We start from the raw sequence: 9,290 nt of genomic DNA on the forward strand, positions 1-9,290 counted from the left end.
CTACACTCGGCACTGCCAAGCATTTCTTCCCGTCCCCTTGCCGTCTCCCACCCCTGGTTGTCTCCCTCTCCATCCTGCCACGCTCCCCACCCCTCCTTGTGAATGAGTGAAGGTGGTGAGGGAGTGAGACTAATGGGGGAGGGCTGTCTGGCTTTCTTGCCTCCTTCCCTGTCCCTGCACCCTCCCCCATCCCTGTGTGTCTCTCTCCCCTACCCCTGCTTGTCGTCACCCTCCCTTACCCCCCAGCCCTCCACCACCCTGCCTTCCTGCATGTGATGTTTGATCTGTTTCTTAGCACTAGTATTGTTTATGATAATAATAACATTGCCTCTGGTGTTTCTGTGTCAGTCTCTATTGATTAAGGTATTATGAGAGTTTGGGTTTGGGTTTGGAATGCATCTCTGGCTTTTCTTCAGCATCTTACAGGGAAAATTGCTTCGATATCCGACGTACTCACTGACCGAACACTCCCACTGGTACACAACACTGCCGGATATTGGGGTATGGGTGTACCTCTTTATGCTTTTGAAGAGGGATTTTAAGACTTCCAGGAACTTTCTACTTCAGCTTTCACAGACTAACGCACAGTATTTGTGTGCACCTGTTTACTATTACCGGTGACAAATGACCTCCAACTGGTGACCTCAAATGACCTCGGAGGTCAACCTCACATAGACTCACATAGCCTATGTCCTAACTGGAGGTCGTGTCAGTTTCCATGCCAAAAATTGGGCTGCTAAGTCCAGTCATTCGAGCATGTGTTACTGGTGACCTCAAATTACCTCCAACCGGTGACCTCAGATGACATCAGAGGTCAACTTCACATAGCCTATGTCCGAACTGAGGTCATGTGAGTCTCCATGCCAAAAATTGGGTTGCTGGGTCCAGTCGTTCAAGCTTGTATTATCGGTGACAAATGACATCCAACCAGTGACCTCAAATGACCTCGGAGGTCAACCTCACATAGCCTGTGTCCAAACTGGAGGTCATGTGAGTCTCCATGCCAAAAATTGGGCTGTTGGGTCCAGTCATTCAAGCGTGTATTATCGGTGACAAATGACATCCGACCAGTGACCTCAAATGACCTCGGAGGTCAACCTCACATAGCCTGTGTCCAAACTGGAGGTCATGTGAGTCTCCAGGCCATAAATGGGCTGCAGGGGTACCCGGTGTTGCCCGGGCCAAAAAAGATGAACACAGTACTGGTGACCTCAAATGACTCAGATCTGAATTTTGACTCTCGTAAAACCATCCTTGGGTCACCGTGATTCAGAAGATATATGGGTCTGGGGGTCTCTGCCTCTTGGTTTGGACGTGATTAAAGGACAAACAACGTGGCTTTATATAAATACAGTATACTGTATATACATACAGTATATATCACCTCATCTCATCAGCCGTTTGAATGTCCACTGCAGGACCGGCCTATCCCGACCGAAGTGGGGACGATACAGCCAATGTATCTGTACCAAGTGGCTTAGGCTGTCTGGTAGAGATTGTATGTAGGTTGAGAAGTGCTTGTAAGTGTAATTGTAGTATTGAAGTGGCTTTGGATGTGTGTGTAGTCTGTGAACCAAATGTAATTGGCCCAAGCAAGCCGACTGAGTGCAAGCATACTTTATAGTATGCGACACTGGTTCAACCACAGCACCCCTTGTGTCCGCCAATGCAGTACGTAGCCAGAAGAACGCTCCCAAAGTTTATTACCCTGGCAGGGCACAAACCCTCGTTCTCCAGTGTACGAAAACGCACACTTTACCACCGTACCACAGAGGCTTCATATATATATATGTGTGTGTGTATATGTATGGGGCGCTCACCATCCACTCACTCAATATTGTGCTGCCCTCGGGTGTCTGCCCTTTCCTCACCTCCATCCTTCTTTCCTTCCATCCTCCTCTGTCTTTCTTTCCTTCTTTCCTCGTCCTTCTGCCTACGGGTGACTTTACACTCCTGCTTCTGTCTTTCTTTCCTTCATTCTTTCCTCTTCCTTCTGCGTGTGGGTGACTCTGCACTTAGTGACAAGCCAAATGGTTTCCTGTACACCAGGAAACCATTTACTGCGCTGGGTAGTAACCATATAACCAAATTTTGGCGCCTGGTAGTTTAGTGGGTATATATATATATATATATATATATATATATATATATATATATATATTACACACACAGTATAGATAGAAAAATATATTTCAGTACACGTTATTTTCGCTGTAGTCATTGCAGTGCACATTGTTTTTAGATTGGAGAAACTCTCTAAGAATGCCTTGACTGCTTATTAAATACAGTGAAGCCATACACCACCACACAACTCACTATATTCCCCTCTTACACCATGTGACACAATCACTTTCCCCCACCAGGGACATATATCCAAAGGGCTCTGAAGCTTCCACATTATTACTTTGTACTTGTATGTTGAAATAAAACTGATAGATTGCCAATTTTTTCATCATCCCATTCATAACAGTTCTCTCACAGGTGATCATATTCCCAAAGCATATGGAGGACTGCTTTTAACTTGAACATTGAGCTAGAAGAGAGGTGTATTGAGCTATGACACTGGCGCAGGAACCCTTATTAAAAGGCTATGGCCTGTAGCTGGGCCACACAGCTGGAGATGGCCGGTAGCTGCTCCTCCGTCAGGTGCTGCTATACCCCCCTACAGGAACCAGCAACGGCCGGTAGCCACGCTGGGGAGGGAAGGGTATGTCCCCTCTCCTCCTGTAGTTGCCTCAGGACAAGACACAGGCAATGGCCAGTAGCTGTGCCCGTCGGCAGGAGACGGCCTGTAGCCACTCCTTGTCGGCAGTCGTCCTCGTACGGGACTCAGACAACGGCCGGTAGCCATGCCGACAGGCAAGTAACGGCTGGTAGCCGCCCTTCACCTACACCCCCGTCAGGGAGTCAGGCCCAGGCATTGGCCGGTAGCTGCGCCTACAATGAAGGGACAGCCTGCAGCCGCCCTCGTTTCATTGCCCATGGGAACCCAGCGACAGCCGGCAGCTGCGCCAGGGAGGAGCACCAAAGCCCCTCGCCCCCTGTGACTCCACTACGAAAGAGCATTCTGCCATCAGACCTGCCGACCGGTGGGGGCGCAGACGACTCTACTGTCCACCACCAGCGAGGCAACCTTCAGGAGGAAGGCCTCAGCCTCGAGGATCTGTGGAGAGGCCCTGTACTATCTCCGGGACTATTCTTCATACAGCCAGCCCCAGAGGGCCCCTACCTGACGGACTCCTACCGAGGCCGACGCTGCAGCTCACTCCTGATGGCGTCCCCGACAGCAGGAGACCGTGGCCGACGGGCCCCTGAGGCTGCCCCCAGGACCCCTGGACGAGACCTCTCCCCACCCCGATACAGACGACACTCGTTCTCCAGCAGGTGCCTTAGTGAGCGCTTCAGGAAACTCTTCGGCCCCAGTCCCTAGGGCCGAACCCCAGTTCCCAGCCCTGACAGTGTGGGGCCCTTCGCCGCACGCAGCCCCGGACGATTGAGGACGCCCCTACGAGTGATCCCGTGGCCGCAGGATACGGAGGCCCCTGGCGGAGCTCAGCCCCCTTCAGGAGCCAGGCTGTAAGCTCTCCCACCGCCCTCCACCAACGCCGCCACCCTGTCCAGTCCCGACAGCGGGTGACAGTGGAAGTGCAGTGACAGTGAAACAGTGACTTAGACATCGGGTAGGGTTAGAATACTGGAGGGAAACTAAGCCCAAATTCTATCAGTGTTACAGTACCGGAAGTATAGACCAACAGTGAAACAGTGGCAGGGCGAGAGAAGCCTAGCAGTGATTACAGTGACCTCAGTGAATGCATATCTCGGCTCTAGTAATATAATTCTTCCGCGACATATGACCTAAAGCCAAGCTACCTATTTCAACCACTGTGTAAATTTCCCTCAAAGTTACAGTGACCGATTCCCCTGCCCAACACCTTAAGTGCTGTTCATTGTACTATTCACTTTTATCCTGAACTATTGTCTCAATAGTATCCTGTGAGATACTGCTACTCCCGATCTCAGTACATGTTATATAATTGCCTAGATTCCTGTTTGTGACATCTACCTGTTCCACATTCAGAATTTAACAATATATGTGTAAGGTTGCTGCCCTGAGTTTTTGTGCCATGTGTCTCTCTTAGTTTACTAAGCTCCGGTCTAGAAAGGGAACCTAGCTGCAGAATAGGCGTTCAAGGGACGGGAAGCCGACCCTTAAATATCTAGCATAACAATTAGTAAAACTTATTTGATTAGTGTTGTTTTGAATGAGGGCTCAGTATCATTCGACTGGTAGAAGAGTGTGAATACGAGTTCTGCCCATGCATTTATTAACTGCAGATTCTGTTGAAGTGTCGATTGTCTTGGCTAGGTGCTGCTGTGCTGGAGCAAAGTGTCCCTGGGAAAGTTGTGAGTATACCTTTGGAGTTGCACCCCGTATTTCTCAACACTCTCCTCGACGAAAGGGCCAGAGTAGACACGCCGCATTTTTGTGCTGCCAGTTTGACTGGTCAAGATTAATAACGCCCGCGTTGTTTAGAAACACAGCGGGGGATCCTCTCTTTGGCTCAGTGGTAACGTGCGCGGTTCTAAAGCGCAGGGGCCTGAGATCGAATCTCGGCCAGCTATAGTGTGATTAATTTGTTAAGTTCCATTTCAGCTGTTATATTGGTTGGCAGCGGTGTGGGATATGAGGCGAGGCTTAGAGGGCGATGATGCTGACAGCGTCTTAGTCCTTACATCCCGAGGGTGAGCTGTCCTGTGTGGTCCGCAACGGCCCCATGGTGGCCTCCAATGAGCTACGCTACCACATGTGTTCGAAACTGACCAAATTAATCACCAAGGGAAGAAAAGAGTGATGTAATGGGGTCTATAAATGCCCATGTTGCTTAGAGACAAAGCAGGGGATTCTCTCTGGCTCAATGGTAACTTGTGCAGCTATGAAGCATGTGGGTCTGAGATCGAATCTCGGCCAGGATAGCGTGATTAATTTATTAAGTTTCAGTTGGGTTATTACATGACCACTCAAACAATAGGATTTATGAAGGTAAACTCACCATCTCTAGCACCCTTTAATCTCGCCAAGAGGAAGGGGGTACATTCTTCTATCGCGGGGACTAGTCGAGGGACCCGAAACTTGTTATATGGTTGTCTAGAGGAAGGGGCAGCAAATGCATCCCTAGGTAACTTATTTCATTCGCCGACTATATTGGCAAACCAATTTATACCTGTTTTCTTACTAAAAACGGAATATATGTTGTTTGAAACCATTACTTCGTTTTATTTTGCATGCTCACTTTCTTGCTAATATCTCAACTATTTATTCTCATTTAAACACCTTAATTATGTCTCCTCTTCCTCTATGCGTTTCTAGTGAGTGCAGATTTAGTCTTCTCAATCTGTCTTTATAAGAAACGTTCCAAACATCATGTATAATTTATCATTTTTCTCTGCACATTTTCCAACGAATTATATCCATTCTATATTACGTACACAAAACTGTAGCCTACATTTTTCTCTCTATAGCCTACACCAAGCATTTCTAGTATGCTGCAATAGCGCACAACTCAGCCCCTTGCATCCAACATCATTATCTGGAAGAACCTGTCACGGAGACTTCGTGCAGTTTAGGGCTGCTCCACTTATGTTGTATTTTTTACTCTGACTGTGGCCATTGAATTAAGGGGATAGCCAACCAGAACCCTGCGGCTAAAGCTCCTATCACATATGCGACTGAAGGGCCAACCGCAGCGCAACACAAGGTCGTAACCATGGGCGCACCCAGGAATTTTCTAAGGGGGGGGCCCGTAGTGAGGTGAGGTCAGGTAATCCAATAATTACTGGGAGGTCATATGCAGGTTTAGAGTCAGGGCGCTGCTGGCTCATGTATTACTCTTTGTTTGTACTTGCCAATTTTTCATGTTTTGCTGTTATCATAATAAATATATATAAATTTTTTAAGGACCCAGAGAGCTAAAGGGGGGCCCGGGCCCGGCCCCCCCCCCCTGGGTGCGCCCCTGGTCGTAACGCATTTTTTCATTAATCGTCCCTTGATTCGCCGACAAAGCCCCGACTCTTTAGGGCACTCATGAGCCGCTGGGACGGCTCGTCGCACCTCAAGATTTTTTAAAGCGCGCGTTAAAAATTCGTGGCCGCCTCACGACTTGCCAAAAGTCGTGTCACAGCTGTGTCACAGTCGGGAGTGTCATACGTCGGTCGTGAAGCAGTCTAAGCTCAATCGGATGTGTCGTGATGGGTCGTTGCGTGTCATGATGCTGTCACCAACAAAAAGCCACCCACCTACCACCACCCACCTGCCATCTGCCACAACCCACTAGTCACCTGCCACCACTGACCAGCCACCTGCCACCACCCACCTGCCACCTGCCTCCACGAACTTGCCACCTGCCTCTACCCACTTGCCTTCACCCACCACCCACTTACCCACCTGCCACCATCTTATTCATCTATTACTTACCCACCTACCACCCACTTACCCACCTACCAGCCAACCACCCACCTACCATCCACCTACCACCCAACCACCCACCTGCCCACCGACCCACCAGAGCCTTCCTGATCCCTGACAACTCTGCTGATGAAGCCAACTCAAAATAAAACCTATTTTTGTTTAATAAAATCTGGAAATCTATTACCATACATCAATTACCTGTCTTTATACCTGTTAACAATATGATGAGGGGTTGGTGTGGATGTTGTGGGGTAGGATGGTTATATAAGGTGGGGTTGGGTGTCACTGATGGTCCAGGTGTGATGCCCTACCCCAGGCTGGGTGTCATTGGTGGGTCAGGTGTGATGCCCTGCCCCGCGATGGGTGTCATTGGTGGTCCAGATGTAATGCCCTACCCCATGGGTCGGTCATGGGGGTGTCGTGGGGGGGTCGGGGTGCATTCCCCAAATGCGTCACACAGTCGTGTTGCGTTCGTGGGCGGTCGTGCCTCGGTTGTGGCTGACAAAAATTCGTTAAATTTCAAATTTGAAGACTCATAGCTCCATCGCCTCATGGTCACCTCGCAATCTTGTCGCATTCTTGAAGACGTCATGACCAGTCGTGAGGTAGTCATGACGCGGTCGTGTGGCAGTCATGAGCAGAGCAGACTCGGGGCCAGTTGGGAGGCATGGGAGCCAACTAGGACACGACCTTGAGTCCGGCTGCGGTCGGCCCTTGAGTCAAGTATGTGACAGGGGCTTAAAGTGCCTCATGACCTCTGTCCCTAGCCAATGTCATGGAGTCTGGACGTGAACTGCATTCAGCTGCTTTGTCGATGGGCTTGAGCGTATTTAGGGATTAAATCAGTGATAACCATTCATTTTGAATGAGATGAGTAAGAAAAGAATACCCATGATGTATATGTATGTACTCTATACTTCGTTAAACATTTACTTAAGGGTGACGTAATTAACAGCCATGCTGGTCTCCTTTTCCCTTTCCAGATAGGGGTGACCAAATCCTTTGTCCTGTCAGGAGGAATTATACTAGTCTGCCAAACAGCTTCTATGACTGCATGTAACCCCCTGACCATGGCTTCGCCCTAGCTTTGATCAATTCTGCTGGGATGTTACAAACACCAGTTGCTCTACCACTTTTCAACCCAGCCACTGCCTTCTTGATTCATCTAGAGAAGGGACAGCATGACAGCAGTCAATTGTTGTACACCAGCTGACAGAAGCTCTCCCCCGGGAGGTTCGGCTATGTACAGCTGCTCAGAGTACTCAGCCCAGCAAGCCCAATACTCGCTTGTCCCCAACATGAGCCATCCAACCAGGAGAACACTGCCCAGTGTGCCTGGCAAAGTTCTTGCTCACATTCTCCTGATGCGTATCCAGGACCATCTGCTAAACTTTCATAGGCCTGAGTAATCTGGATTCACGCCCAAGAAGTCTACTGTTAATCGTATCTTAGCTCTTTGAGTGCTTGTGCAATGCCAGCTTGAGTTTTGACAATAGCAGCCTGTGTGGATCTCAAGAAGGCATTTGACTCTGTAAATTGTAAGGTTCTATGGAAACTCCTGCAACTCTGTGGGATCCCCACAGGGATAATCCGACTGATTGCTGGCTTGTACTCAAACACTGAGAGTGCTCTCAAAGTGTGTGTGTGTGGGGGGGTAACATCCGACTTTTTCCCAGTAAGTTCTGGTAGGACAGGGATGTGTCCTTGCCCCCACAGTTTTCAACACATGTATGGATTGGGTACTGGACCGGGCTGTTAGTCAGAGTCACTGTGGGGTATCAGTTGGCAAATTCAGGGTTACTGACCTTGACTTTGCTGATGATGCAGTTATCCTAGCAGAGTTGCTGGAGATACTACTGAGTGCCCTCGAGGAATTTCACGAGAATGCGGAGCCATTGGGATTAAAGGGCATTTGGTGGCTTGCTGGATGAAGCAGTTCAGTCTGTTCAAGCATGTGGTGAGGGTATGGAAGTCTTGGAAAGATTCACTTATCGTGGTGGTGTGATCCATAACAACAGTAGATCAGACAGTGAGATCTCTCGTTGTGTTGGTCTGGCCTACGGGGTTATGGATTCACTCAATTTGGGTATTTGGCGCTGTCGTTATTTGTGCAGAAGAACAAAAGTTTGCATCTTCAGGGTGCTGGTTCTCCCTGTCTTACTTTATGGCTGTGAGACATGGACACTAAACAGTGACCTGAAGTGGGAAATTGACTCCTTTGGTACTGCCTTCACAGGACCATGGGATATCGCTGGTACAACTGGATGCATAGCGAGCAACTACTCCATGAGACTGAATCGAGGTATGTCAACACCAACTTCAGCTGTATGGGCATGTGGCCCACTTTCTTGAGGCTGATCCTGCTCACAGGGTGATCTCTGAATAAGTTTGTTATGCTGCGTACTCAGAGATTAACTTCTTGTCCTCTGAGTACGAGTAACTGACTTGGGTTCTTTCCAAGACCTGGTCTAGAGCATGCAACCAAGGGAACAGGGCTCAAACACAGGCTAGCCAATCTTACACATATATTACCACAAAAAGATACAAGTGCAGGACACAGTACAAGACAGAACAAACACAATATCAGTACATAAGAATAGGAGTTGGACTACGGGAGACCAGGTAGTTGCAAGTGTCACTTAGATGTGGGAGGTGTCCCATCAGGTGCGCACTCTTGAGAGAGGCGCGGGTCCTTCATCGTGTGCTAGATCGTCCGCCGTGGGCTGCAGGGCTGCGTAGAGGAAGGCCTTTCTCTAGTGAGGCCTCGGTGCATGCGCCAGCCCTCGGAACTGGGGCTGAACGGGGCAAGCGGGCACACTGCTCT

This window comes from Coenobita brevimanus, chromosome 64 (genome assembly GCF_032717465.1).
Source record: "Coenobita brevimanus isolate Jiangsu-jjx chromosome 64, ASM3271746v2, whole genome shotgun sequence".
NCBI classification, from domain to species: Eukaryota; Metazoa; Arthropoda; class Malacostraca; order Decapoda; family Coenobitidae; genus Coenobita; species Coenobita brevimanus.